At 50.6% G+C, this 26,134-nt stretch overlaps 1 pseudogene; it reads left to right on the top strand.

The window, feature by feature from the left end:
* The first annotated feature begins 13,915 nt into the window (after positions 1 to 13,915).
* Positions 13,916 to 16,147, top strand: LOC148162908 (histo-blood group ABO system transferase-like; annotated as a pseudogene).
* The last annotated feature ends 9,987 nt before the right edge of the window (positions 16,148 to 26,134 follow it).

Here is a 26,134-nt window from a genome sequence, read left to right as displayed (position 1 = left end):
GTGCTGGGACAACTGGACAGCCACATGCAGAATAATGAAACTGGATCATTCTCTGACATCATACACAAAGATAAACTCAAAATGGATGAAAGACCTCAAGGTGAGACAGGAATCCATCCAAATCCTAGAGGAGAACACAAGCAGTAACTTCTTTCACAGGGGACACAGCAACTTCTTTCAAGACACATTTCTAAAGGTAAGGGAAACAAAGCAAAAATGAACTTTTGGGAATTCATCAAGATAAAAACCTTTGGCACAGCAAAGGAAACAGTCAACAAAATGAAGAGACAACCCACGGAATGGGAGAAGATATTTGAAAACGACATTACAGATAAAGGGCTGCTATCCATGATCTATAAAGAACTTATCAAACTCACCAACCAAAAAACAAATAATCCAGTCAAGAAATGGGCAGAAGACATGAACAGACATTTCTCCAAGGAAGACATACAAATGGCCAACAGACACATGGAAAAAGGTTCAACATCACTTGCCATCAGGAAAATACAAATCAAAACCACACTGAGATACCACCTTACACCAGCTAGAATGGCAAAAACTTACAAGGCAGGAAACAAGTATTGGCGAGGCTGCAGAGAAAAAGGAACCCTCCTACACTGTTGATGGGGATGCAAACTGGTGCAGCCACTCTGGAACACAGTATGGAGGTTCCTCAAAAAGTTGAAAATAGAGCTAGCCTACGACACAGCAATTGCACTACTGGGTATTTATCCCAAAGATACAGAGGTAGTGAAAAGAAGGAGCACCTGCACCCCAATGTTCATGGCAGCAATGTCTACAATAGCCAAACTGTGGAAGGAGCTGAGATGCCCTTCAACGGAAGAATGGATAAGGAGGATGTGCTTCATGTATACAATGGCATATTCCTCAGCCATCAGAAAGGATGAATACCCACCATTTGCATTGACATAGATGAAACTGGAGGGGATTATGCGAAGTGAAAGAAGCCAAGAAGATAAAGACTATTATCATATGGTTTCACTCATATGTGGAACATAAGGAATAGTGCGGAGGACCAAGGGCAAGGGAGGAAAAAGTGAATGGGAAGATATCAGATAGGGAGAAGAAACATGAGAGACTCTGGACTCCAGGAAGCAAACGGAACGGTTACAGAGGGGTTAAAAACACTGTGACCTTGGGCAAGTTATTGAACCTCAACTACCTGCCTATCTTACTCTTAAAAAAAGAGTATTGGCTCACTTTCAGGTGAATGAAGAGCAGAGTTAATAAAGGAAAAGAGACATAAACTCACACACCAGTTCTGTCACTATACCAGGTGGTTACTGCACTGTCCCTGCTTCTGGTGGAGTGGCCGACTATAGCTCAGCACTGCCTCCAGTGGCGGCAAGCGGCATGGACGTGGCTCTCTGTATTGGGCCCGACAAAGGCTCAGCACTGCCTCCAGTGGCGGCAAGCTGCACTTTCATGCCTTCCTGCATTCCTCACACAGAATCCCTGTCTTTCCACTAAATGAGTCCCCTGGGAACATTGTTCCAATTGCTAAATTGAATGGACCCTTTTCAGTGTTTACCATTCTTCTTTCTGCACCACTCGATGTGGACAACAGGCTGAGAGGCTTTGTTTCAGGGATTGTCAGGCTCCTCAGGATTGCAGGCCCGATTCCAGCCAACATGTTTCCATTGCAACTGACGCTGAACAGTGGAGCTGCACATGCTGTCTCCTCTGATGTATCCGAAGTGTACTACTGAGCCCTGGCAGAACTTAAGAAATGTATGGGAGTGTGACTGGGGGCAGCAACCACCATCCGCACCAGCACACGTTCATCACGAGTGTTCAGTATGGATTATTGACATAGAGAAGCCAGTCTGAAAAGGGAAAACTTGTCGAAGTCTGAAACTAAAGCACTGTAACGGCATCTAGAAAGCATAAGAATGGGGGGTGGAGAGAGAAAGCAAATGAAACATTCTAATGGTCTTACCTACTGAGGAAGAGAGAGGAAGTAAAGCATCTGAAAACCTCTCCTCCTGTGAGGAGACACAGCAGGGGGGGAAAGCAGTTGGACTGGGGACATGGGGGTCCTCTTTCTTCCACATAATGGTTGAGAAATTTGTTTGTAAGTCTTACAGGGACAGTAGGAACCATGAGTGGCGTAGGAGAGAAGAAAATAGAACTTTTTAATTTTTTTTAATTTAGTTATTTGACAAAGAGAGACAGCGAGAGAGGGAACACAAGCAGGGGGAGTGGGAGAGGGAGAAGCAGGCTTCCTGCCTAGCAGGGAGCCCGATGTGAAGCTCGATCCCAGGACCCTGTGATCATGACCCGAGCCGAAGGCAGATGCTTAACGACTGAGCCAGCCAGGCGCCCCTAGGACTTCTTAATTAACTAGAACATTTTAAGGAAGGATAAAGAATCAAACCAGAAAAAAAAAAAAAAACGAAGAGGAAATAGAAGAAAAAACAACAAAGTGAAACAATCAATAACAATTAGATCTAAAGCATAAAATTTAATGAAGCAACTAAAATACTTACAATGAATGAGCTGAATTCCATTAAATAGAAAAGGAAGACTGCATGTAAAATATATTGTTTATAAAAGCAAGTCTTGGGGCACCTGGGTGGCTCAGTCATTAAGCGTCTGCCTTCAGCTCAAGTCATGATCCGAGGGTCCTGGGATTGAGTCCCACATTGGGCTCCCTGTTCAGCGGGAAGCCTGCTTCTCCCTCTTCCATTCCCCTGCTTGTGTTCCCTCTCTTGCTGTGTCTCTGTCAAATAAAGACATAAAACCTTTTAAAAAAGTAAAAAATAAAAACAAGTCTTAGCAAGTGTAATAAAGATTAAAAATAAAAAGCAAAATATCAGCAAATGCAAATAAAAATAAAGCTGAGGTGGCAATATTAATATCAAAAAAGGTGGAATTTAACTTAACAGCACTAAAAACTAAAAATAAAATAAGCAAACTTAAGAGCACTCATCAGAATAAAGAGGGGCATTTAAATAAAAAGCCATTTAAAAAACCACCATGATAAAGAAGATGTGGTACACATACACACACACACACTGGAATATGACTCAGCCATCCAAAAGAATGAAATCTTGACATTCGCAACAACATGGATAGAACTAGAGTGTATTATGCTAAGGGAAAGAAGTGAGTCAGAGAAAGACATATGCCACATGGTCTTACTCATATTTGGAATGTGAGTAAGAAAACAGATGAACATATGGTTGGGGCCAGGAGGAAGAAAGAGGGAAATAAACCATAAAAGACTCTTAACCATAGAGAACAAACTGAGGGTTGATGGAGGGAGGTGGGTGGGGAAGGGCTAGATTGGTGACAGGCATGAAGGAGGGCACTTGTTGTGAGGAGCATTGGGGGGTATTATATGTAAGTGCTTAATCACTGAATTTGACTCCAGAAACCAGTATTACACTTAAATATAAATATATATATATAAATAATAATAAAATACATTTTAAATAACCACCATAGTCATTATAAGTTTGATTAACATGGAATAGTGAAAAAATATACAAGGTCCCAAGTGAGAAAGATGTCATAAACCATATATATAGAAAATACTCATTATTAGTATTTATGACACTGGGTAAAACTCTAAAAATAAGTTTAAAAAATAGAGAGAGGATGGGTAACTTTGTGTATTGTTATACCTGTTATAACAGTACAATTTCTGATGAAATAGAACTAGAAAATTGACCAAGGATACCTAGAAAATTTAAATCAATCTCAACTTGAAAGAAAAAAATCTATCATCAATCCTAATAATGGTACTAGTAATACAGCCCTTGAAACAGATAGCTTCACAGAGTTAGCTAATCATTAAAAAATAGATTATTCAAATGATTTAAATGAATTCAAGGTATAGAAAAAGATAGAAAATTACATAATTGACTCTATAAAGTCAATATTACCAACAGCGCAAACTGATAAAGATTTTTGTAGTATACAATCTCACTTATAAACATCTAGCATGTTTATAAGTTTATAAGTTAATATTTATAGAACAAAATTTTATTGAAACAAGGTGCAGGGTATCAAAAGCACGCATCATGACCCAATGAATCCAGGATATGAAAAATCTTCCAACATAAGAATTACATCAAAAAAGGAGACTGCCATAGGATATCAATAGATGCAGAAAACTTGTTGCACAGAATTCATAAGTGGCTTATCTAATAAAACCTTGAAGTACAATCACAATGAGAATACCTTCTTAAAGACGATGGAGTTATTGACCTGAAGATAGAAACCAAACTTGTAAAACGCTAAGAGGTATTTCTGTTAAAACTGGTTTTCTTGCCTACAACTACTACCAATCATACTGATATTGTTGAATGTTAACAAATGCAATAAGAAAAAAAATCAGTATGATATTTGGAGAAAATACCAAGTTATTTTTAGTCTGTTATTATTTTTCACTGGGTTTTATAACTAGGAAGCTTAAAGGTTTACAGAAATGCTAGAATTAAGTGAATTTGGCAGCTGTTTGGTTAATATATATTATCCAAAGATAAATATACAAAATTAATTGCTCTATGTTTTTCCTTAATGATACCAATGAGAAATGAAAATGAAGGGAGATACCATGAAAATTTTAAAGGAAAACATTGAAAAATTAAGGATAAGTAAAACACCTATCTAAATAATATTATAAAACTATGTGAAAGATTTGGACCAATGAAAAGATATGCTATGTTCCAAAACAGAATAGTTACTAGAACAAAATTACAAGTTCTCCAAAGTTAATATATAAATTTAATATAAAATAAAATTTTAAAATTCCAATTCAGGGGCACCTGCCTCAGTCATTAAGCATCTGCCTTCGGCTCAGATCATGATCCCAGGGTCATGGGATCGAACCCCGCATCGGGCTCCCTGCTCCGTGGGAAGCCTGCTTCTCCCTCTCCCTCTCCCACTCCCACTGCTTGTGTTCTCTCTCTCACTGTCTCTCTCTGTCCAATAAATAAATAAAATATTTTTAAAAAATACCAATTCAGGTACTTAAAATTGGACAAAATGATACTAAAATTTATCTAAAGTACTCTTCTCATAAAATTTTAGAGAATGGTGCCAAAAGGAACAGGGCAGAGGAGATCTTGACTTCACAGATCATAGGGTATACTATAAATTTATACAGTCTACAAGAGACTCAGTTTAGATTTAAAGAGGCACATAAGCTGAAAGTGAAGAAATTAAAAAAAGACAGGTCACAAAAGTGGTCAACAGAAGAAAACAAATATGGTTACACTTACCGCAGACAAAATCGACTTTAAGTCAAAAACTGTCTCAATAGACAAAGAAGGCCCTTATAGGATGGTGAATGGGTCCATTCAACAGGAAAATTGAATAATTATAAATATATTTGCACCTAACCTCAGAGCACCTAAATATGTCAAGCAAATATGGACAGATCTGAAGGGAGAAATAGATAATAATAGTACGGGAGTTCATGACCACACTTTCAACAATGGATAAGCCATCTAGACAGAAAATCAATATGGAAACACTGGACTTCAACTCTACTTTAGACCAAATGGACTGATGGACCCATGCAGGACATTCTATCCAATAGAAAAAGAATGCACATTCTTCCCAAATGCACACGGAGCATTCCCCAGGATCGATGACATTTTAGTTCACAAAACCAGGTTTAACAAATTTCAGAAGATTGAAATCATTTCAACTATCTTTCTCATGACAATGTAGTGAAACTAGAAATAAAAAAAAAAACAGGAAGAGAGAAAGAAAGGATTTGGACGATTATCTTACACAACACACAGAAAACAACTCAAAATGGAGGGAACTGAAGGGGAAAAAAATGAGCACCTGCCCGAGGTACCCAGGTGAGTCCATCAGGAGCACCAGCAACACAGCAGTCTCCGAAGGGAAGGTAGGAGGTCAATGTCAGACAGGCAATTGGAACAAAGAATGGCTGAAAACTTTGCAAATGTACTGAAAGTCATGAATCTAAATACTTGAGAAATTCCATGTGCTTCAAGCAGGATGCATCACAGAGACCCAGACTGCCAAGAACCAAGAGAAAAAACACTGGAAAAAGTCCAAGAGAAGCAATTCGCAATGTGCAAGGGATCCACAGTAAGATTAGATCAGTTTCCCATCCGAAGCCATGTAGTCCAGGAGTCAGCAGGATGACAAAATGTGGAAAGGAAAAAACAGGAAACCTGTCCCTCAAAACTAAGGAGAAAGTGCTAATCCTAGATAAAATCCTGGGGCGTTTGCACACCTGTACAGGGACACCTGTGCTCCAGGCATCGCCAACGGGCTTCTTCAAGGTTAAAAATGCAAGGACACTAGACAGTAAATCTCAGCCACGTTAAAAAATATCATCGGTAGGGGCGCCTGGGTGGCTGAGTCGGTGAAGCAGCTGCCTTCAGCTGAGGTCATGATCCCGGGGTCCTGGGATCGAGCCCCACGCTGGGCTCCCTGCTCTGTGGGGAGCTTGCTTCTCCCTCTCCTCCCTGCTTGTGTTCCCTCTCTCGCTATCTCTCCTTCTCTCTCTCTCAAAGAAAACCTTTAAAAAAAAATAACATCAGTGAAGAGAACTACATGGGAAATATTTAAAAAACAGCATTAAAGGCTTTCTGGTTTCTGGTTCTCTCTACTTTCCTACCTAATTAAAAATATGAGTGTGCAGATCACAGTGGAGAGCACGAGTGAGCGGGAAGATGCCAGGCTCACCTCCTCCCGTGGACACGACGACACACACGGAACGCCGCCCACTCTGGAAAGGACCTGAAGACTGGAGGACAGGCCTTCTGCAGCGGGGGCTTGAGGAGAGGGCCACATCCACAGGGCAGCGGGGGCTCAGACGAGCTCCGGAGCCAAAACCCGAGCACAAATAGCCACAATCCAAAGGGATGTCAGAGACGCAGAGATCCTCCGTGAGGAGTGAGGCCATCAAGCCCCACATCGGGTACCCCGCGTCTGAGGACCTCCCCAGGAAGACGAACCTGCATAATGTCTGGCTTTGAAAATCTTCACAGCTTATCTTGGGGAGCTTTGAAAATTAAGGGGACATCACTCTGGGAGAGCTGGAGACTCCCCTCTTACAGCGCCGGCGTGGAGCGTCAGCCCATCTGAGACCTAGCATGGGGGCAGCAGTTTGGAAATTTATTATCTCACATAGCGTGTGTGCTGGAGGGCAAGGATCGGCAGGGGCTTTCTCTGGGAACAGAATGCCCGGTCCTCAGCACTTTCCTGCCCTCCTTCTGAAGTTACCCTGGTGTTTGCAGGAGCCAATTCTCACGCTTTCCATCTATCTTGCTAGCACTCCACACCCTGCTGGTCCCCTGTGGACCCACCTCCCCAACGCTCCCATCCCAGCAGGTGCCCCTACAAAGTGAATCAGGCCCCACCATTCCTTGTGGGCACTTTGGCTGGGACCAGCAGTCCTGCAAAGAGACTCCTGTCCAGGGAGGATGGGAGCCAGTGCGACCCAGCAGCGCACACACAACAGCTGGGGCTGGGCCTCTTGGCTCACTGTGCTGGGAGCAGGGGTCCTGTATCTAATCTGGCAATCCCCCCTAGCAAACCCGGCACCTACGGCCAGGCCTCCCAGCATCCGCACTGGTACCAGCAGGCCCCCAGTTATGGAGGCCGGTCACTGCCAACAGTTGGCCCGAGGGCAAGCCCTGTCCCTCAGCACTCCTGCAGCACTCATGACAGGGGACACAGGTTCTGGTGACCAGGGTGACAGTGCTGCCTAGCCCCATGGGACACCTTCTGTATAAGACCAGGAGACACAGCCGACCTTATGCACAGAAACAAACACCATATCAGACAAAATGAGGAGACCGAGAAAATGGGGTGTGAGGCTCAAAGCAATGAGGATCTAATTTGATTTTGTCCAGGTAGTTAATGAATTGCCCTAACATAACTTACTGAATAATCCTTTCATCAGTGATTTCAAATCTATAGTCTCATGAAATGTGGGTTTATTTCTGGACTTGCTTTTCTGTGCCATGATCTGTGGTATCTGCTAAATTCCAAGGCTGTCCCTATTCCAACCAGAGCCTCTAAATTCTCAGAAATAGACTTGGCGTTGCCTCAGAGATTTGTGTTTGCGGTCTCGTCTCTTACACTAGACTGCGGGTTCCTTGAGGGCAGGGGATCTTATTCTTGCCGGCACCTGAGCAAGTACGGTGCCAGGGAGGAAGGAAGGGCATAGAAGCATCAAGAGAAGTGGGCACGCTCCAGCACAGAGTGGTCAGATTTAGCAAAAATTGGACTGGTTTTCCAGCCACGGTAGAAGATGACATAAACAAGTAATTTTTGTTTAACTATGTCCTCTACAATATTTGGAACATATCCTAAAATGTCATTTGTTACCTGGCTGAAATTCTAAGCAGGGGTCCTGTATTTTATCTGTGATAAAAAGTGCCCCAGTGGGCACTCACGCATCTGGTAAACCGGACCATTTCCCTGTTGTTACTCTGCACTTGCTCCTTAAAGAAACTATTAACGGGTACACGAGAGACACAAGCCTATACACTCAGTCCAAATGGTTCCTCGTTTGTGCCAGGCGCCATACCAACTGAAGGGTTATAATGATGGGCAAAATCCAGCCTGACCCTCGCTTCATGGAGTTTACCGTTTAGTGGGATAGAGGGCCACGAATCACATGATCAAGCTCATTTATTGGAAAAGTATAAGGTGGTACAAGAATGCATTGCAGTGGACTGAATATGGTGGGGTGGGTACTCAACCCCCAAACAAGGGGTAATTGAGTCAGAGCTCATTATGTATCTAGGAGAGAGAATTCCAGGAAAGAGAACAGTATGTGCAAAGGTCCTGAGGTGGGAGGGCCCAGGTGGGAGGATCTGAGGTGAGTGAGGGAGTAAGCGAGAGGGGGCTGTAAAGGCAGGCCGGGGCCCGATCCTATGGGCCCACAGTGAGTTGGGGCAAGTGCAGGTCTTAGCAAGGCATGACTTAATGCTGCTGCGTTTCTGGAGCTGGCTATGGCCACAATACCAGATTGGGTGGTTGGAAGGGGCCGGTGTGGATGGTACCAGGCATCTCTGGGCGGGTGGACAGTGGCCTCACAGGCAATGGAGGGGGAAAAGTAGGCTGCACTGCCCTCAGGCACGGTGGAACCACGGTGGAAGGCAGGCAAGGGGAGAGGCATCAATGAGCCCCTGGCACAGCAAGGGCAGACCTCCACCGTTCCTGGGGAGGGGGTGTTAACCTACGGCGAGAAGGGGGAGCCTGACCTAGGGTGGGAAGGGTCAGGGAGCCCAGGAGAAGGCGAGCACACAGGAGGGCTGATGCCAAGATGACAGAGCCAGGGAGACCCTCGTGCACCCAGCTGCAGAGCTGGGGCAGAGGGGACGCACGCGTCTCCCAGCCTCCCCTCCATGAGCCTCATGGAGATCCTGCAGGTAGACGGCATTAGCCCCGCCCCACTTTGCAGGGGGGCAACTGCAGTTCAGAGCCTTTCCCAGATGCCAGAGCTGGTACAGGGCAGAGTCAGGATTCGAACTCACATCTGTTGAGCTACTAAGCCCACACTCTGTCCTGTGTGCCAGGAGCCCCCTCCTGTCCCCTGACCCTCACAGCGATGATATAACAAGGTCCAAGGGTTAAGATGGAGAGCTCCAATTTCAGCAGGGGAGGAGAGTGGGTAGGTGGCAAGGCCAATTCTCATTTCCTGCAGTTCTGCAAGGTGATCCGCCCGGGAACCTGCACGGCTGGGCCAAGTTAGGGCACCCAGAGTGGACACGGCCACCCTGGCCACATGCTGTGGTCAGTAGAGGAGCTTGAAAATGCTGGGCACCTGCCTGTCCGCCCACTTGTGCTTCTGCCCAGGGGGCTCCCACATGCAGTCAGGTAACGACCCACTGGGACATCAGCTGCTCTCAGGCTGGAGGATCTCAGAAATGCCCCCCCCAACCCCACCCCACTGCACTGCCCAGTAGCCCAGCTAATCTGAGTTTTGAACTAAGATCTTTAAAGGCCCAAGACCCCTAAAAATTATTGTCTACCCCCAGCTCTGAAATACAGCTGACCTTCGAACACTGTGGGGGTCAGTGAGGCTGACCCCACAGGAAGCCACAGATCCGCATATAACTTTTAACCCCCCCAAAAAAACATAGCTACTGATAGCCTACTGTGGACCAGAAGCCCTACCAATAACATAAACTGTCGATTAGCCCATATTTTGTATGTTGCATATATTACATACTAAGTTCTTACAATAAAATAAACTAGAGAAAAGGAAAGGTTAATAAGAAAATCACAAGGAAGAGAAAATGCATTCATAGTATCATACTGTATTCACCAGGGAAAATTTCCACCTATCATTGGACCCACAGAGTTCAGGCCCGAGTTGCTCAAGGCTCAAGTATAACTGAAAATAAAACAAGACTAACATGGCACGACTGGGTGGCTCAATCTGAGTGTCTGCCTTCAGCTCAGGTCATGATCCCAGGGTCCTGAGATTGAGCCCCGCGTCGGGCGCCAAGCTCGGTGGGAAGCCTGCTTCTCCCTCTCCCACTCCCCCGCTTGTGTTTCCCCTCTACACAGTGCTCTGGCCTTAGCTGAGTTCCCACGGTTGTACCTCATTCTCCAGAACATGTTCATTCTCCCTGAGGGAGACTCTGTGTGCATTAAACACCCAACTCCCCATGATTTCTCTGGAGAAGGGGCTATCCAAGTCCTTTGTCTATTTTAAAATTAGGTGGTCTTTTTGTTGAGGAGTTGTAAAAGCTCTTTACATATTCTGGACAACAGTCTCTTACTAGATACATAATGTACAAATATTTCCTTCTGGGGGCTGTCTTTTCACTTTCAGGATAGTCACTTCTGATGTACAAAGATTTGTAATTTTTTTTTACATCTTTTTAAGAGCGAGGGAGAGAGAGTGTGTGAGCGGTCGGGGGCAGAGCGAGAGGGAGAGAGACTCACCTGCAGGCCCTACACTCAGCGTGGAGCCTGACATGGGGCTTGATATCATGATCCTGAGATCATGATCTGAGCCAAAATTAAGTTAGGTGCTTAACTGACTGAGCTACCCAGGCGTGCTGAAAAGATTTGTAATTTTGAGGATATGATTTTTTCTTTCTTTTCTAATGCTTTGGTGTCAGAGCTAAAAGCATTGCTAAATCCAAGATTATGAAGATTTATCCCCATTTATTTCTTCTAGAGTTTATAATTTTACCTCTTACATTTAAACCTTTACTTATTTTGAGCTAACGTTTCTATGTGGAATGAGGTAGGGTCCAGTTTCATTCCTCTGCACATGGATAACCAATTGTCCCCCAATGTAATGTTGTCCACCCTTGTCAAAATTCAGTGGACCATAGAAGAACGGGTTTATTTCTGGTCTCAGTTAAATCCCACTGATCTGTATGCATACCTTTTGAAAAGGGTATGCATAAAAATAAAAATTGTTATTTTATATATTTATTTAAAATTTTTTAAATTTAAATTCAATGAATTAACATGTAATGTATTATTTGCTCCAGGGTGAATGCATACCTTTACGACAGTATCACAACTTTTTCTTGACTGTTGCTTTGTATGAGATTTGAACTTTGGAAGTATGACTTTTCACCTTTGATTTTCTTTTTCAAGATTGTTCTGGCTAACTTGTGGTCCCTTGAAATTCCATATGACTGTTAGGATTAGCTTGTGCATTTCTTCCCAAAGGCCTTTGTGAATTTTCTTGGGAACACATTGAATTTCCACATCACCTTGTGTTCTACTGCCATCTTATCGATAGCATGTCTTTTCATCACCATGGGGTGTCTTCAGAATTATTTAGGTTTCCCTTACTTTCTTTCAGCAATGTTTTGTAACATTCAATGTACAAGATGTGCACCTTGATTACATCTATACCTAAATATTTGCTTAATGTTGATGTTCCCTAAAATGGAATTGTTTTCTTAAATTCCTTTTCGGATGATTCATTGCTAGTGTATACAAATAAGAGAGATTTTTGTGTATTGATATTTTGTCCTGTAACTGTGCTGAATTAGGTAACCGGCTCTAATCATTTTTTGTTGATTCTTTTGGAAGCTCTATATAAGATGATGTCATCCCTGGTTTCTGAATAGACAGAGTTCTAGTGTTTCCTTTCACATGTGGATGCCTTCTTTCTTGGCTTATCATTCTGAGTAGAACTTTCAGTACAATACTGAGCAACAGGTGAAAACCAGCATCCCGTCCTTGTTCCTGATTTCAGAGTAGAGCTGTCCATCTTCAGACTTAAGCATGGTGTTTGCTAGAGATTTAATGAGAAAATTACTCCTTATTCCTGATTTCATGAGTATTTATATCAGCAACAGACATTGGACTTTGGTTAGAACATTTTCTACATCAATTCATATGACCACATGTTTTTATTTAAAAATTCATTGTGCTGTATAACATTGCTTGTTTCACTCTATTGAATAACCTTTGAGGTGTTTGTGCAGAGCCACTTGCTTAGGGTGCACAGTCTATTTATGAGCTCTTGGTTTTGCAATTCTTCTGATCTAGCTTCTTACATCTCTTTTAAGAAAGGTACAGGAATGCATTTTGCTGATTTTGTGGGGTTGGTAATAGTGGATAGGGTTAGGGTTAGGAGTTAGGGATTAGGGTGAGGCTTAGGGTCACCCTGTCCTCTGCTGCACAGAACCCATTCTCCTCTGGTAACTAGAGTGATATTTTCGGAACATAACCTTTGGGCCTTTCTATGGTATGCTCCCCTCATGCTCGTCCTCTCCAGCCTCATCTCTTCCACCACAGCCACCCTTCTGTGGGCCACCCAAGTGTGTGGTCATCCCACATGTGCCCTGGCCCTGACTACAAGCCTTTGCTTTTGCTGTGCCCTCTGCCAGGATCACTCTTCCATCCCCTTGCTTCATATCTGACTTCTTCCCCCATTGGCTGGGTCTGGACTTGCCCTCTGGTGACCTGACACATGTCTGCTGGTTGAGTGTGGTTATCCCCTATTTCAATGTAGTGCCCGCCTTCCCAGTGTGAGTGATTTACAAACCTTCCTGGTATGGGGCACGCCCAGGGAAGTAGCCTTAGCGCCTATGCAAAAACATCAGTTTCAGAGGGGCTCACCACACTTGATAATGGGGGAACTGCTGTCCTCACAGGGCGGAGCAGGTAGTACCCTTAAAGGGGAACCAGCCATGGGACGTGGTTGGATAAGACTTTGAACCCTTGGGGGCCGGGGAGATGTAGACCTGGACCTGGAAGCTTACACCCTTGGATTCAAGCCTGGGCCCTAAGCAAGCCCCCTCTTCTTCTTGGTGTTGACTTTTGCCTTCCCTGTCCACAGGCTGGACCTGATTCCTGATGTGGCAGAGTTTGAGGGTGACCCCTCCTAGGAATACCAGTGGCTTACTGAGCACCTTGTCAGCAGGATGCCCAGCAGTCTTCCAGGGAGGAGCCTACAGGAAGTGGAGACAGGTCTGTGGGGGCCAGCGGCAGCCCACTCAAAGCAAAATGGGACAGGTGGTAGGCCCTGCTGATTCTAGCCCCTCTGTAAGACAAAGAAATGAGGGCTGTGCCCAAAGGTGCTTCCTTCCTGGAAGGTGGGGATGGGATCTGCAGGGGGGCGGCCAGTGGAGGGCACCTGCAGGGTTTGCCCAGGAGCTCAGCACAGGGGAAGTTTTCCAGGCTCCAGCATGCTGACTGTGGGGCTGCATGGGTTTCCAGCCTCCGAAGCCTCAGGCTCCCCTTTGGAAGACAGGCTGCTGATGGCCCCCATCTCTGGGAACAGACATTAGGGAGGTCCTGCTGGCAGATTCCCTCAGGAAGGTCAGGAGGTGGATGTTCCTTAAAGGAGCCCAGGGCCTGCCCCCATGAAGAAGGTGCACACGTCCAAGGCCCCCAACTCTGGTGTCCTGCTGCCAGCCTCTGGCAGTGACCCTCTTCCTGCCCTGTCCACTCCCCCTGTGGATGCGTGGTCTTCCTGGAGCTGTTCCTGCAGATAGCAGAGAAACACTACATGGTGGGGCATGGGGTCACCTACTAGGTTTTCACCAATCAGCCAGCTGCCGGGCCCCGAGTCCCCTTCCAGGTAAGCCGGAGGGTGGTGGTCCTCATGGAGGACACAGGGTCACTTACTACGTCTTCACCGACCAGCTGGTTGCTGTGCCCCGTGGGCCACTCTGGGAGGGCCAGAGGATGGTGGTCGTCGAGGTCTGCGGCATCCTGCTCTGGCAGGATGTGTCCATGTGGCACATAGCGATGATCAGACGCTTCCGCGAGCAGTGCTTCCTCTGTGACGTGGAAGACCTGGTATGCGTGCACGTGGATGCGGGAATGAAGTTCTGGGAACATGTGGGCATGGAGATCCTGTCTCCCCTCTTTGGTACCGCACACCTCGGTTTCTACTGGGCAGCCCATGAGGACTTTAGCTATGAGCGCAGGCCACAGTCCCAACCCACATCCCCAGGTACCAGGGCAACTTTTACTACATGGGGGCCTTTTTTGGGGAACTGGTGGTGGAGTTTCCCCGACTGCCCTCGGCCTGTCACCGGGCGATGGTCGTCAACTGGGCCAATGGAATTGAGGCTGTGTGGCCCGATAAGAGCCACCTGAACAGGTACCTGCTGGGACGCAGGCCCACCAAGGTGCTGTCCCCGGAGGACCTGTGGGACCCATGGCTGCTGGGCTGGCCCCCCCATCATTCCCTGGGTCATGAAAAAGCTGAGAACCATGGCTGTGCCCCAGAATCAACAGGGCACCCATAACTCATGAGGGGCTGTCCCTGGAGGAGCTGTGGGACCTGCGGTATTGGGCTGTTCCCTGAAGGACCTGTGGGGCCCGCAGCTGATGGGCTGGCCCCTGTCATGGAGAAGCTGAGATTTGTAGCTGTGCCCAAGAATCCCCAGGATATCTGGACGTCACGAGGGGCTGCCCCCATCTCCATCAGGGGGTGCTGCCTTGAGCAGAGCGGTCAGAGCGGATTCCTACTTCTGTTCCCTTCAGGGAAACTGTGGAGCCCAGCACTGCTTGCACGGGCACGCCAGCGCCCTAACCAGCCCTGCGCACAGGAGGCCTGCCTGGGGCACAAGGTCCTCTCTTTGCGGTCACTACATTTTGATCATTTCCGGGTCCTTTACAGCTCAGAATGGCTCCAGTTTTATATCGGATGTTTTTCTGTGTCAATGCTAAGCAACCATCTTAAAAAGAACAATTGAGGGAAAAGGTTTTCTCCATGGTTCTAAACAGACATCTCCTGTTGGGGCTGGGAGCAGCCCTGTAGCAGCCATGGAGCCAGAACGGGTGCTGGCTGGGTCTTCCCTCCCAGTCCTTACACCTCACTGCAGCCATGGGGCTTCAGGGTCAGGGGTGCGCCGAGCCACCTCCCAGACCCCCAGTGCCCTCACCACCAGAGGCCTTGGTCGTGGCCACTAGCTCGGCCTCCAGGAGCGTGGAGCCCTCTGGGCTATATAAGGTTCCTGACTTTGTTTTAAATGACAATTTCTGTGCTGGTGTTTGTGAAATGTGGGCATTCGCTCTGTCTGGATGCGCATCACCTTGGCATTGCTCAGTTCCCACCAGTAGGTTTGCACTTGTGCACTTTCTCTGGACCATCTGCCTGCACTGTGTCTTAGCAAGCACTTACTAAGCTCAGTCACCCAACAAGGGGCAGAGCATGAGAGCGAGAACTAAGATACAGGCTCCCTGCTCCTGGGCCCTCCAGGGACTCGTGATGGCCCCGACTTCATGACTCATTTCTTTTGTATTGTGGTATAATGGACATACAGCTGATACCATGAAGCGTGTATCAGTGGCAATAAGTATATTCCCTGTTCTGCACCGTCTACCTCCGTCCATCACCACAATGTTTTCATCATCCCAAACTGAACCTCTACCCACGAGACCATAACCCCCATTCCCTTTCCCCAGCCCCGGCACCCAGCAGCTCCTTCCACCTCTGTGAAAGGGAATACTCACAATCCCTCACAAGTGGGGTCGTCCGGTGTCGGTCCTTTAGGGACTGGCTTATTTCACATGGCGTAATGGCCTCAAGGTCTGTCCCTATGAGCCTGAACCTGACCCACTTTCCCCCCGTAAGTGTGGCTCAGCCCTCTCCTGTCTGAGCCGAACCTCCTCAGTCCCCTCTGCTCCCCTCACCTTCCTCCTCAGACTGAAGATGATCCCAGCCATTCTGCAGCTTTGAAGATCTATTCAGTCTGGATGCCAGGCACATACCCCGGGAGCCTCGGGCCTTACCTATACCCCATCTGTCCACGTCAGGTGCCCGCCATCCTCCCTCAGCTGACCACCTGCACCTCCCACAGGTGTCCCCATCTCAGGAGAGGGAAACACCAAGTCCAGACCCTTGGAGTCCTCTGGGACTTCTTGCTTGTTACCAACTCTCCCAGCGGTGAAGTGGCTACTGGAAGACATTCAATGTCCAAAACATTTAAAGGCATACATCAGTCTCTGCTGCCTAAGGCAATGGATAACAGTTGGGGCAATAGAAACCAAGCAGAATCACCAGAAGAAAGGCTGAGGAATGAAGAGATTTAGGGAAGAAATGTCTGGAAGCCTGACTGCCTCTACCTGACCTTCAGGTGCTCCTCAGTTACTCCTGTGCCTCTGGTATCTTCCTGGAACCCTGACATGGCTGTTTTCAGACAGCTCGTCCAGCAGTACACTCAGTTTCTGGGAGGCGGATTTGCTGGAATCCGCAGTGTGTACTGCTGCCCCACCAGGATCTCTTTATGAAGGTGCATTGCCTGGGCCATCTGAGGAGCCAAGACTGTAGGTCTGTGACCTATAGGGATTCTGAGCAGACCTGGTGGGTTGGGAGGGCTGCAAGGTCCAGAGGCAGGTTTCCAGAGACCCGACTCGGGTCCCCGGTATCCTACCGGTTTTGAATCAAAGCCCTGAGATCTTTAAATGCCAGCAATATTACAGCATGGGCCAGAAAAGCAAATGTCCCTGTGCACCCAAACCCACCTAAACTATTGGCCATTTCTTGTCCCTTGAGCTGAGGTCAAAGGATTGGGAGTCGGGGCTTGAGGAGGGTCCTGGGCCAGACTTTGTATCTGGGGGACAAAGGCCATCCAGACAAGCTCGTGCTGAGCCTGAGGAGGGGGTCTGTGTGGAGAACCCAGATGCAGGCACCGCTATCCACGGAGGTCCCCTCAGCCTGCCCGAGTGCACCTGCTGCTGGGGGAGAGCCAGCCCCCTCCTCTCTGCCTGAGGGCTCTCTCCTGCACCAGGTGCCTCCTCTCCTGCCAGCCATTGCCATCCTGCAGCCTGGGAGGGTGGCTACCCTGAGGTAGCCTGAGTTTCTCTTGCTGCTGGGGGAGCACCTGCCCCCGCCTCTCTGCCTCAGGGTTCTCTCTTGCATCAGGTGCACCTCCTCTCCTGTCAGTCACTGTCAGCCTGCAGCCTCGGAGGGTGGCTACCCTGACAACCTCCAGCCCTGGGGACAGAGCTGGTGTGGGTGAGATGTGGTCTCCCAGCAGGCCTGTGCGCCAGGTCCCCACAGTGCCCCCTCTCCTCCTGCAGGCTCACTGTGCCACATACCCCCTCAGTCTCCCTGGGCCCAAGTCTTCCTCTATTCGCGGACCATCCTTGACCCAGGCTCCACACGCTGGGACTGGGAGCAGGTCGTCTGGACCTTCTGGACTCTCGCTTCCGTGCCCGTGACATGGGCATAGTCTGACCTCACGGACTGCTCAGAGGAGACCCAGCGCAGGAAGAGGCAGGCCACTGCAAGAGAGATGGCTAGTGACCCCAGAAGGAGGACACAGTCCTTGCAAAAAGCACCGGGCTCACAGGACCCAGCGTGGGATGTGGGTGTCAGACCAGGGAGCACAGGGAGTCCTGGAAGGGGTGGCCCTGGCGGGGAAGTCACTGAAGGGTCCCAGAAGAGGCAAAGACAAGGAAGATGACAAGACAGAGCTTCCCAAGGAGGTTGATGAAAGGATCAGAGAATTGCAGAGACCCTTGGAAAACACAGAGGCCCTGGAGATGTTGGCTGAAACGCAGTCATTTGGTCCAAAAAGTTGGGTCACAACACCCCAGTCGACACTGGAAGATTTACTCTTTGTTGGTTCTAGGAATCAGTAGGTACCTGCCAGGAGAACTCACATTGCATGAAGTCTAGGATATACTTACTTTTCATTACTTTTCAGGACTAGATTTTTCTAGAGGAAGTGCTAAGCATGGGTCTTCCATTCTTTGCATTGTGCAACTGGCCTCTGTTTTCAGGAGCTGATTCTTGGTGCTCATCACCACTGCTAACCCTGAGGACTGCCCCCATCACCTCCCACAGTGGACATGACCATGTGGGTTGGGGGGTGCTCACTGATGAAGCCCCAGTGCTCAGTACACAGCAGGGACCCCAGATCCTCTGCTGAATGAGGGTGGAAGGAGGGAGGGTTGGAGGGAGGGAGGGAGGGGGAGGGAGGGTTGGAGGGAGGGAATGAATGGGGGAGAGAATGAATGAGGGAGGGAGTAAATCCACAGAAGCTGGGTCCATAAATCAGGAGTCCTTATTTGGGGTGAGGTCCGAGGGCATCACAGCCTGGGCCCTGGATGGTGGCTCAGGGCACATCCATCTGTCCTCCCAGTGCTGACCTTCCTTCTGCTTGGACCCGCTGTCATCCTGGATCCTCTCCCCCTCCTCCTCAAACAATTCCCAATGTTCCCAGGGGCAGGGTGGCAGGAGGGGTGGGTCTCAGGAGGGGCTTCCCGGATCCTGTGCCCCGGATGACACTGGGACAGTAGCTGCAGGGCATTCTGTCATGAGAACTGGGACAGTGGATCCCATCCATCTCCTTGAACATTAGTGTTGTTCCATTCCCTGCTCTCTCCAGCACCGCTGTGATGAACACTCCTGACAATACGTGTGTGAAAAACCGAGCCAGAGTTTCTGGGGCTGAGTCCGAGGCTGAAGTTGGGTGCCCCTGTGGCCTGGGATGGATGCTGCTCACTGTTCTCCCAGACAGGGGTGCCTGACACCATTCTCTCCAGGGGACCTCTACTTCCTCAGGTTCTCCCCAGGGCTGCTGGTGCCCAGACCAGACACCTGCCAGTCTGAGGGTGACCAGCGCTGCCTCCAAAGGGTTTCCTTTGCCAGAGTCCTTCCCCAGGAGCTCCCGCATCTCTGACACATTTTCCCTTCGTGCCTATCCTTCCGCCTTGGACTTGCATGTGTTTGGTCTCCGTCCCTGTGGAACCCAGTGACTGGGAGCGTGGTTTGGACCAGAGTCAGGTGAAACCTTTCTCTGCCCTTGGGTTGTGAGCAATGCTTTTGCCCTTTGTGGTGTGTTTTCCAGCTTTCTGCATTTCCCTGCTTTCTGTGTGGGTCTCAGGAGGAACCAGCCCTGTCCTGTCTGGGGTCAGGCTGTGGGGTCCCAGCAGGACCAAGGGTCTCGGCCCTGAGTTTGTGCCCATAATTCCTAAAGTGGCCTCTTTGATTACATCTGATGTGTAATCCTCTGGGGATTTCAATATCAAATAAGGTAAATTTTATGACAAATAAACACAGAAGAAAAGGAGTCCCCTTTGAAGTTAGGGGGGCAGACACAAAGGCCCCTATTGTGTGATTCCAATAACAGAAACATCAGGAATAGGTAAAGGAACAGAGAGAGAAAGCAGCTTAGGGGTTGCCGGGGTCTGAGCTGGGGGAGAAAAGGGCAGGGAGGGCTTCTGGTTCGGGGACTCCTTTGGGGAATGAGATATTCTGTGGCAATGTTCTGGGCTGTGGTGGCACAGCGTTGGGCATGTACTTAATGCTCATGATGTGTTCAATTGAAAAGAAGAAATTTTATTTAAAACAAATAATAAACAGTATATAGGACATGGAAGGATAAAATAACAGTTAAAATGTACCAGAGAGAAAGAACACAGGGGGAGGGGATGAAACAATCGGGCGGGGTCTCGGGTTCCGGCGATGGAACTAAGGGTGATTGTACAAGGAGCTCTCCCTGCAGGGCTGTGGGCTCTGGATGTGGCAGTGGGAGCCCTGCAGGAGCAGGAGTAGGGGCAGGGCTCAGGATAGGGGCAGGGACAGGGGCAGGGACAGAGGTAAGAGCAGGTGCAGAGGGAGGGGCAAGGGGAGGGACAGGGTCAGCAGTAGTGGCAGGTACAGGATCCAGGACAGGAGCAGGGAAAGGATATGGGTCAGGGGCAGGAACAGGAGCCCTGGCAGGGGCAGGGGAAGGGGCAGCGGCTCTGGCAGGAGTATGGACAGGGACAGGAGCAAGGGTAGGATCTGGGTCAGGGACAGTGGCTCTGGCAGGGCAGGAGCAGGAACAGGGGCAGGGGCAGGAACAAGAGCACAGGCAGGGGCAGGGGCTGGGGCAGAGGCAGAGGCAGGGGTAAGGGAAGGGGCAGGAACTGGGTCAAGATCTGGTTCCGAGGCAGGGGCAGGGGCTGGGGTGGGGGAAGGGGGAGTGGCAGGAACTGTAGCAGGGGCAGGGGCAGGGGCTGGCGCAGGAGGAGGTGCCAGTTCTTCCTGGACAGCGCCAGGCTCTCCGTGGGCAGGTGCCGGGTCATATGCTGGCTCCTGGTTTCCTCCTGAAGTCACTGCAGGCACCAGCCCTCCCTCCAGATCCAGCTCTAGCTCCTCAGGTTGTGGAGCAGCTGTGAGAGGAGAAAAGCTTACCCCGTGCCTGCTCTCTGTGGGCCTTTGCAGAGATAGAGCCCAGCCCAGGGCCTCCCAGAGAAGCCACAGCCGGGAAGGAACCCTCACGGGGACTTCTCCCCAACTGCAGTCCACCGCTGTGTGCTCTGTGCCCAGTCGTTGCTCCTGGCCCCACACCAGCCTCTGGGGGCTCCTCCCTGTGGGGCCAGCACCGACCTGTCCCCACACACCATGAACACCAAGCCCCAGCCTTCTTACCCTCGGCCTCGGCCTCCGTGGGTTCCGGCTGATGGACCACTGTCCGGTGGACAACCACCTGGGACAGTGGTCTGGGTGGTGTAGGAGGTCTTCCCCTACAATCCCCAGCACCTGCTTCTGGGAACCCCTGTGGGGTCACCCCCTCTGTTGAGGAGATGGAGGGCATGTCCACCAGCCTCTTCTCCATGTACTCCTTGGCCTTCTGCAAAGACAGGGACCGGTATCCGTCCCCGAGGCATCACAGCCCTGCCCGGCCATCCGCACTGTCCTCCTGCCCAGTCCCCCTGCTGCACCCAGATCAGACACAAAGCTGTGCGTGCACAGCCCTGCATCCGGGATGCAGTGACCCATCCCCCCGCATGTCTATCAGGATAAACCTCGGGCAGAACGCGCAGCGACCGCACACCCCATCCCACACAGCCAGGCTTGACCTTGAACATGACCTGCCCACTGGGTATCTGACCCCTCATCAGCCTGCTCCTGCTCGGGGTGGCCCCACCCTCCATGACCCCTCTTTATACACACATACACACACAGACGCACACCCCCATCCACACACGTGCACCCAACACACACACACACACACACACACACACACACACACACACATACACACACACACACACACACACACACACACATACACAGGGAGGGCACCTGGGGCTACACAGGTCATCAGAGGGAGTGGGGCTGGGTGACCGGCTCTGGGCCTCCTGCTGTCACCTCTGTCCTTCCGGCCAAATGGCCAGAGGCTGTGGGGAGCCCTGACATTAAATCCCCAGCGGGGGACAGCATCTGCAGGGCGCGCTTTTTTCCACCTGTGGCCTCCAGACCTCGGCAGGCAACATGCGAACATCTTGGTTTGAAGATCTCCAATGAAATGAGCTGGGCAGGGGGCTGTCTGTGGAATGTGGGTCCCTGGTTATCACGGTTCCAAATTCTGTTGGGCTCTGTTGTCAGGGAAGTGAGGTCACCACTGCCTGGGGAACCCTTACAACTTCCTCACACAAGAGCCCCCAGAGTGCCCCCCTCCACCGGCTGCTCAATGCTCATCCTCCCCCCATGCCCCATCCACACAGTGACACCCACACAGCCCACCCACAGCCCCCGGGAGGCCTGGGTGCAGCTGGTGTCTCTGCTGTGAGGGCACAGATCTGGGTTCACACCTGTTTCCTGTGCGTGCCCAGATCTGTGACCCTGGACAGACCCTGTGACTCTCAGGGCCTCCCCAGGCTCCCCATGTGCACATTGGAGTATTCTGGCTTCTACTTCTAGTTACACCATTGGGGTTAGGACCTCTACACATGTTCCATACCTGCCTTCACAGGAGGCTGGTGCATACTTGCAAAGCAAGGATGAGCCAGGAGCTGGACTTGGCATAGAACACAGCTCAGAGGGGCTTGCGTCTGCTCTGGGGTCCAGGCAAAGCCACCCCCCTCCTGCTTGTGTCCCAGCCCCCGTGGGAAGGTAGTAATGAACTGATTCTGACCTTGTCCTCTCACAACACAGACTTCCAGAGGCTCCCATTAGGGTTAGGCTCAGGTCCCAGGGCCTCGTCTGTGCCCGTGTGCTGGGCAGTCCCCACAGTGGCCCCTGGCACCCCTGGGTCCTGGTCACACATCCCTGTGGAATCCCCTCCCCTCCAGGGTGGATGGCCTGTGTGACGGCGCTCTCAGGATTGGAATGGCACAAAATGCCAGGATGTCATTTCAAGCTGGTGGAAGAAAGTCTATGACTTCTCCTGGTTCCCTCCCTCCTGTGTTCATTCTCTGTCTCCTTCTCTGTCTCTGTGTCTGTGTCTCTCACAGGAGCAGGATCTGTGGGTTCCATGGGCGATGTGAGAAACCTCAGAACCCTCCCTTGTCCACGTTTCCATCTCCGGTCCAGGTGCTCCATTCCTTCCTAAGGCCTCCTCACCCTGACCAGAGCAGTGATTCTGGATCCTCTTCCACATGGGGACCCTGAGGCTGCCACAAGGAGGGCCCTGACCTTGGTCCCCAGACTGGTGGCCCTGTGCTCTGCCACGTTCTGCGTACCCCGGTCATCAGCCCCCCAAGCCCCAAGTCTGTCCTCTGCTGAGAAGGACCTCGAGGGGGTAGAAAGCATTTCCCCAGCACTGGGAGCACAGTGGGTCAGGGATGGAGATCCAAGGCCAACAGGCTCTTCTACAAGCCTGTGGGACCCTTGGGACACTGCATCTCTGCAGCCCAAGTGACAGAAGAGTAAGCTGAGGCCTTTTGGGCTGTAGCCCCACTGGACTTGGGGGTGGGTATCTCTTCCTACTCCCAAGTGCCCAGGGTGGTGGTGGACACCGGAACCCAGACCCTGTCTTCCCCCAGTTCCCTGGCAAACCCCTGGGCCCCTTGGGGACCCCTGAGCATCAGCCTGGCTTCTCTCCCCTCCCCATGCTCTGGATCTGGGTCCTTGCCAGGAGTCCTGATGCCCTGCCCTATGGCCCAGCTGTCTCCAACCTATTTCTTCTTTCCTGTTGTCCTCCATGTCACTCCCTGGGTGTCCTCCCCTTCTGACCCCCAGCTTGGCAGTCAGAGTGGTGCGTGTGGGTGGGTGTGCAGGTGCGCATGCCTCTATGTGCATTGGGATGCCAAGGTCATGTCCCCACATGGGGCGGGGTGGGTAGCTATCCCCGAGGATCTGAGGGGCTCTCACCCACAAAGCGAACCTCATGGGAGGGTTCAGGCTGACCTAGGACTGGAGAGCAGCCTTGCTCCTTGGGCTCTGCTCCCCTCCTTTGTCTTGGGCCTGCCTCTCTTGACCCATGTTCCCAACTGTCCCTGAGGGTTGGACATGGAAACGCTTGAACGTGTCTGCTTCCCTGGGGAAGGTGGGGGACAGGTGCACCAGGCACACAGGCCTCCCTACCGAGAGGGCCAGCCAGGTGTGTCATGGCCAGGTGTGCAAAGGAGACCTGCACAGAGCACCTGTACAGTGACCCAGCCCTGCGGCGGATGTACACGAGACCCATGGCTGTGCACCTAAAGGGTCCCCCTGTTCCCTCACCACCGCCAACTGCTCTGTGGCCCCAAAGTCCACCGGGCTCTACAACCACGGCCTGTGCAAGGTCAGGTGGGTACGATATCTGGGGACGCACAGGTCATTCAATATCCCCCACTGAGCTGGAATGCATTCCAGTCTGCAGGAATGCAAACTCCCTCTCAGGGCCCAGCTAAGTGCAGGGCTGGGCCGGAGGACCTGGAGGCACCAGTGGAGGCTGACTCAGGACAGGGAGAAGATCAGTCTGCCCCTTCCACTTCTCCTCTCCTCCTTTTGCCTTCTCTTCCTGGCAGGACCTGGGACGATGTCCAGCCTGTCCCTGGCTGCAGCCCTGGCTGGATTCAGAGGGGCAGGAAGGAAGCTGGTGTGGAGGGGCCCACCAGCAGGATTCCCATGTACAGGGGGCCGTTACTATAATGAGGAACCACGTGGGCATTCAGGGATTTCAGCCCTTAGTAGACATGAGCAGTGGCCCCAGGACTCGGCGCCTGCCCCATCCTTCACCCTCTACAAGGCCCTGCATCCTCCCCAGCGCAGTCCTTGTCCACAGCCAGTCCTCCCTCTGGCCCCAGGAAATCCTGCTGCTCCAGGGGCTGGGAAACCTTTACAAGCTGGAGCTGAGCCAGCCCAATAGGGCCTGTTTCCTGGTCCTGCAGCCCCACAGTGAGGAGAGGTGAGGCCAGGCAGGAGTGGGGAGAGGGCAGAGTGGACTCTCCCTGGGGACCATGGCTGCCTGGTCAGCACAGACCCTGCTGTGTGCCGGCCACTAGGGCACCCAGACTCCTGCTCCCGAGCAGGCTCCGTGAGGGAGACTAGAGTGTGGCCCCTGCTAGCTCACATGGTGTCACTCTGTCTTGTATCTACAGCCTGTCCCACCAGCTGGACTCCCCTCCTAGTCGGCCAGCTCACCTTCAGGGTCAAGAACAGGCCATCATGAAGGTCAGGGGCCAGTGCTTGGCTGGGCAGGCAGGGGAGGGCTAGCTCTGGGCTCAGGGAGTCTCTGGCTGGGCTAGCAGGGGCTCTGGAGGGCTGGCCTTCCAGATTCTCTGCTGATCAGCCCTGGATTAGGGTTAAGGCGAGGGTGAGGGTGAGGGTGAGGTGTTAGGTTTAGGGTGAGGGTCGGGTGAGGTTTACGGTTAGGGTTAGTGTTAGGGTTTAGGGTTAGGGTTAGGGTTAGGGTTAGGAGATGATGGCTCCTGATACTCAGGTAAAGATATATAAGACCTACTGGATATTCAGTTGAAGGGCATGTGACCTCCTGAAAGTTATGTGAGCTGAGAAAGTGTGACACTCAGTTAGAAAGTTAGTAGGAGAATGAAGCTCATTTGACAATCTGAAAACTGATAAAACTCAGGAAGAAGCTATGAGGTGTCCTGACACGCAGGCAGGCAAGGGACAACCTCTTGATGCTCAGATTATCTGGTGGAGAACTTACACTCAGGGAGAGGAGGGCACACTGCCCTTCATGCAGGTGGTGTGACCTCCTTGCACTCCTACAGGAAGGTAAAACTTCTTAACATGCAGGTATGTGAGGTGAGCATTTGTCATCCTCCCGTTGGTGAGATGCCGTCTCCTGACAATCAGAAAAATTGAAACCTCAGGATATTCAGGTGATTGTGGTGAGAACACCTGACCCTCAGGTATAGGAGACACATCTTCCTGCATGTAGGTCCCAGAGAGGAGCCCTGGAGACACTCAGGTAGGAAACACCAGACCCTGTGATACTCAGCAGTGAATAGAAAAGTGGGCTTTGTAGTCGTAAATTAGAGAAATTCAAAGTGGCTCTTTGAAAAGTGTGCTGATAGTATGTACTTGGAAGAGGGAAAGACAATTTGCCCTACACAGGGTTAAGGATCGATTAATCTGGTGAGCCCGACACCCTGTGACCATTGACATGCTACATCATCTTGACACAGAGGGACAGACTGCCCCTCAGCCCATGATTTGGAACAGGAACTGTGGTTGCAGCTTGCATGAGGGGCAGACCCTGACACTGCACAAAACTGGATCCTCAGATGATACGGAATCTTTGAAGGGTAACTGGGAATGCAGATCCTGGCCTTGGGACAGAGGGAGGGGGCTGCACATGAGCCCCCATCACCCGAGGGGTGCAGAGGAGCCTGTACAGAAAGCTGGCATCTTGTTTCAGCCTGGACCGGTTAAGCTAAAGGGCTCCTGCCTGGCCTGACTATTGGGGTGGGGGAGGGGGGATGTAGCCATGCTGATTGGTCAGGAGGCCACAGAGCTGTGTGAGGTCACTGGGCTTCCAGGCCAGGCTGGGGCAGGAGT

Source organism: Eumetopias jubatus, unplaced genomic scaffold (genome assembly GCF_037043125.1).
Source record: "Eumetopias jubatus isolate StellerSeaLion01/CBP00866 unplaced genomic scaffold, mEumJub1_p1.0 scaffold_12, whole genome shotgun sequence".
NCBI lineage: Eukaryota > Metazoa > Chordata > Mammalia > Carnivora > Otariidae > Eumetopias > Eumetopias jubatus.
Note: the sequence above shows the minus strand (reverse complement) of the source record. Positions and strands in the feature narration are given on the sequence as shown.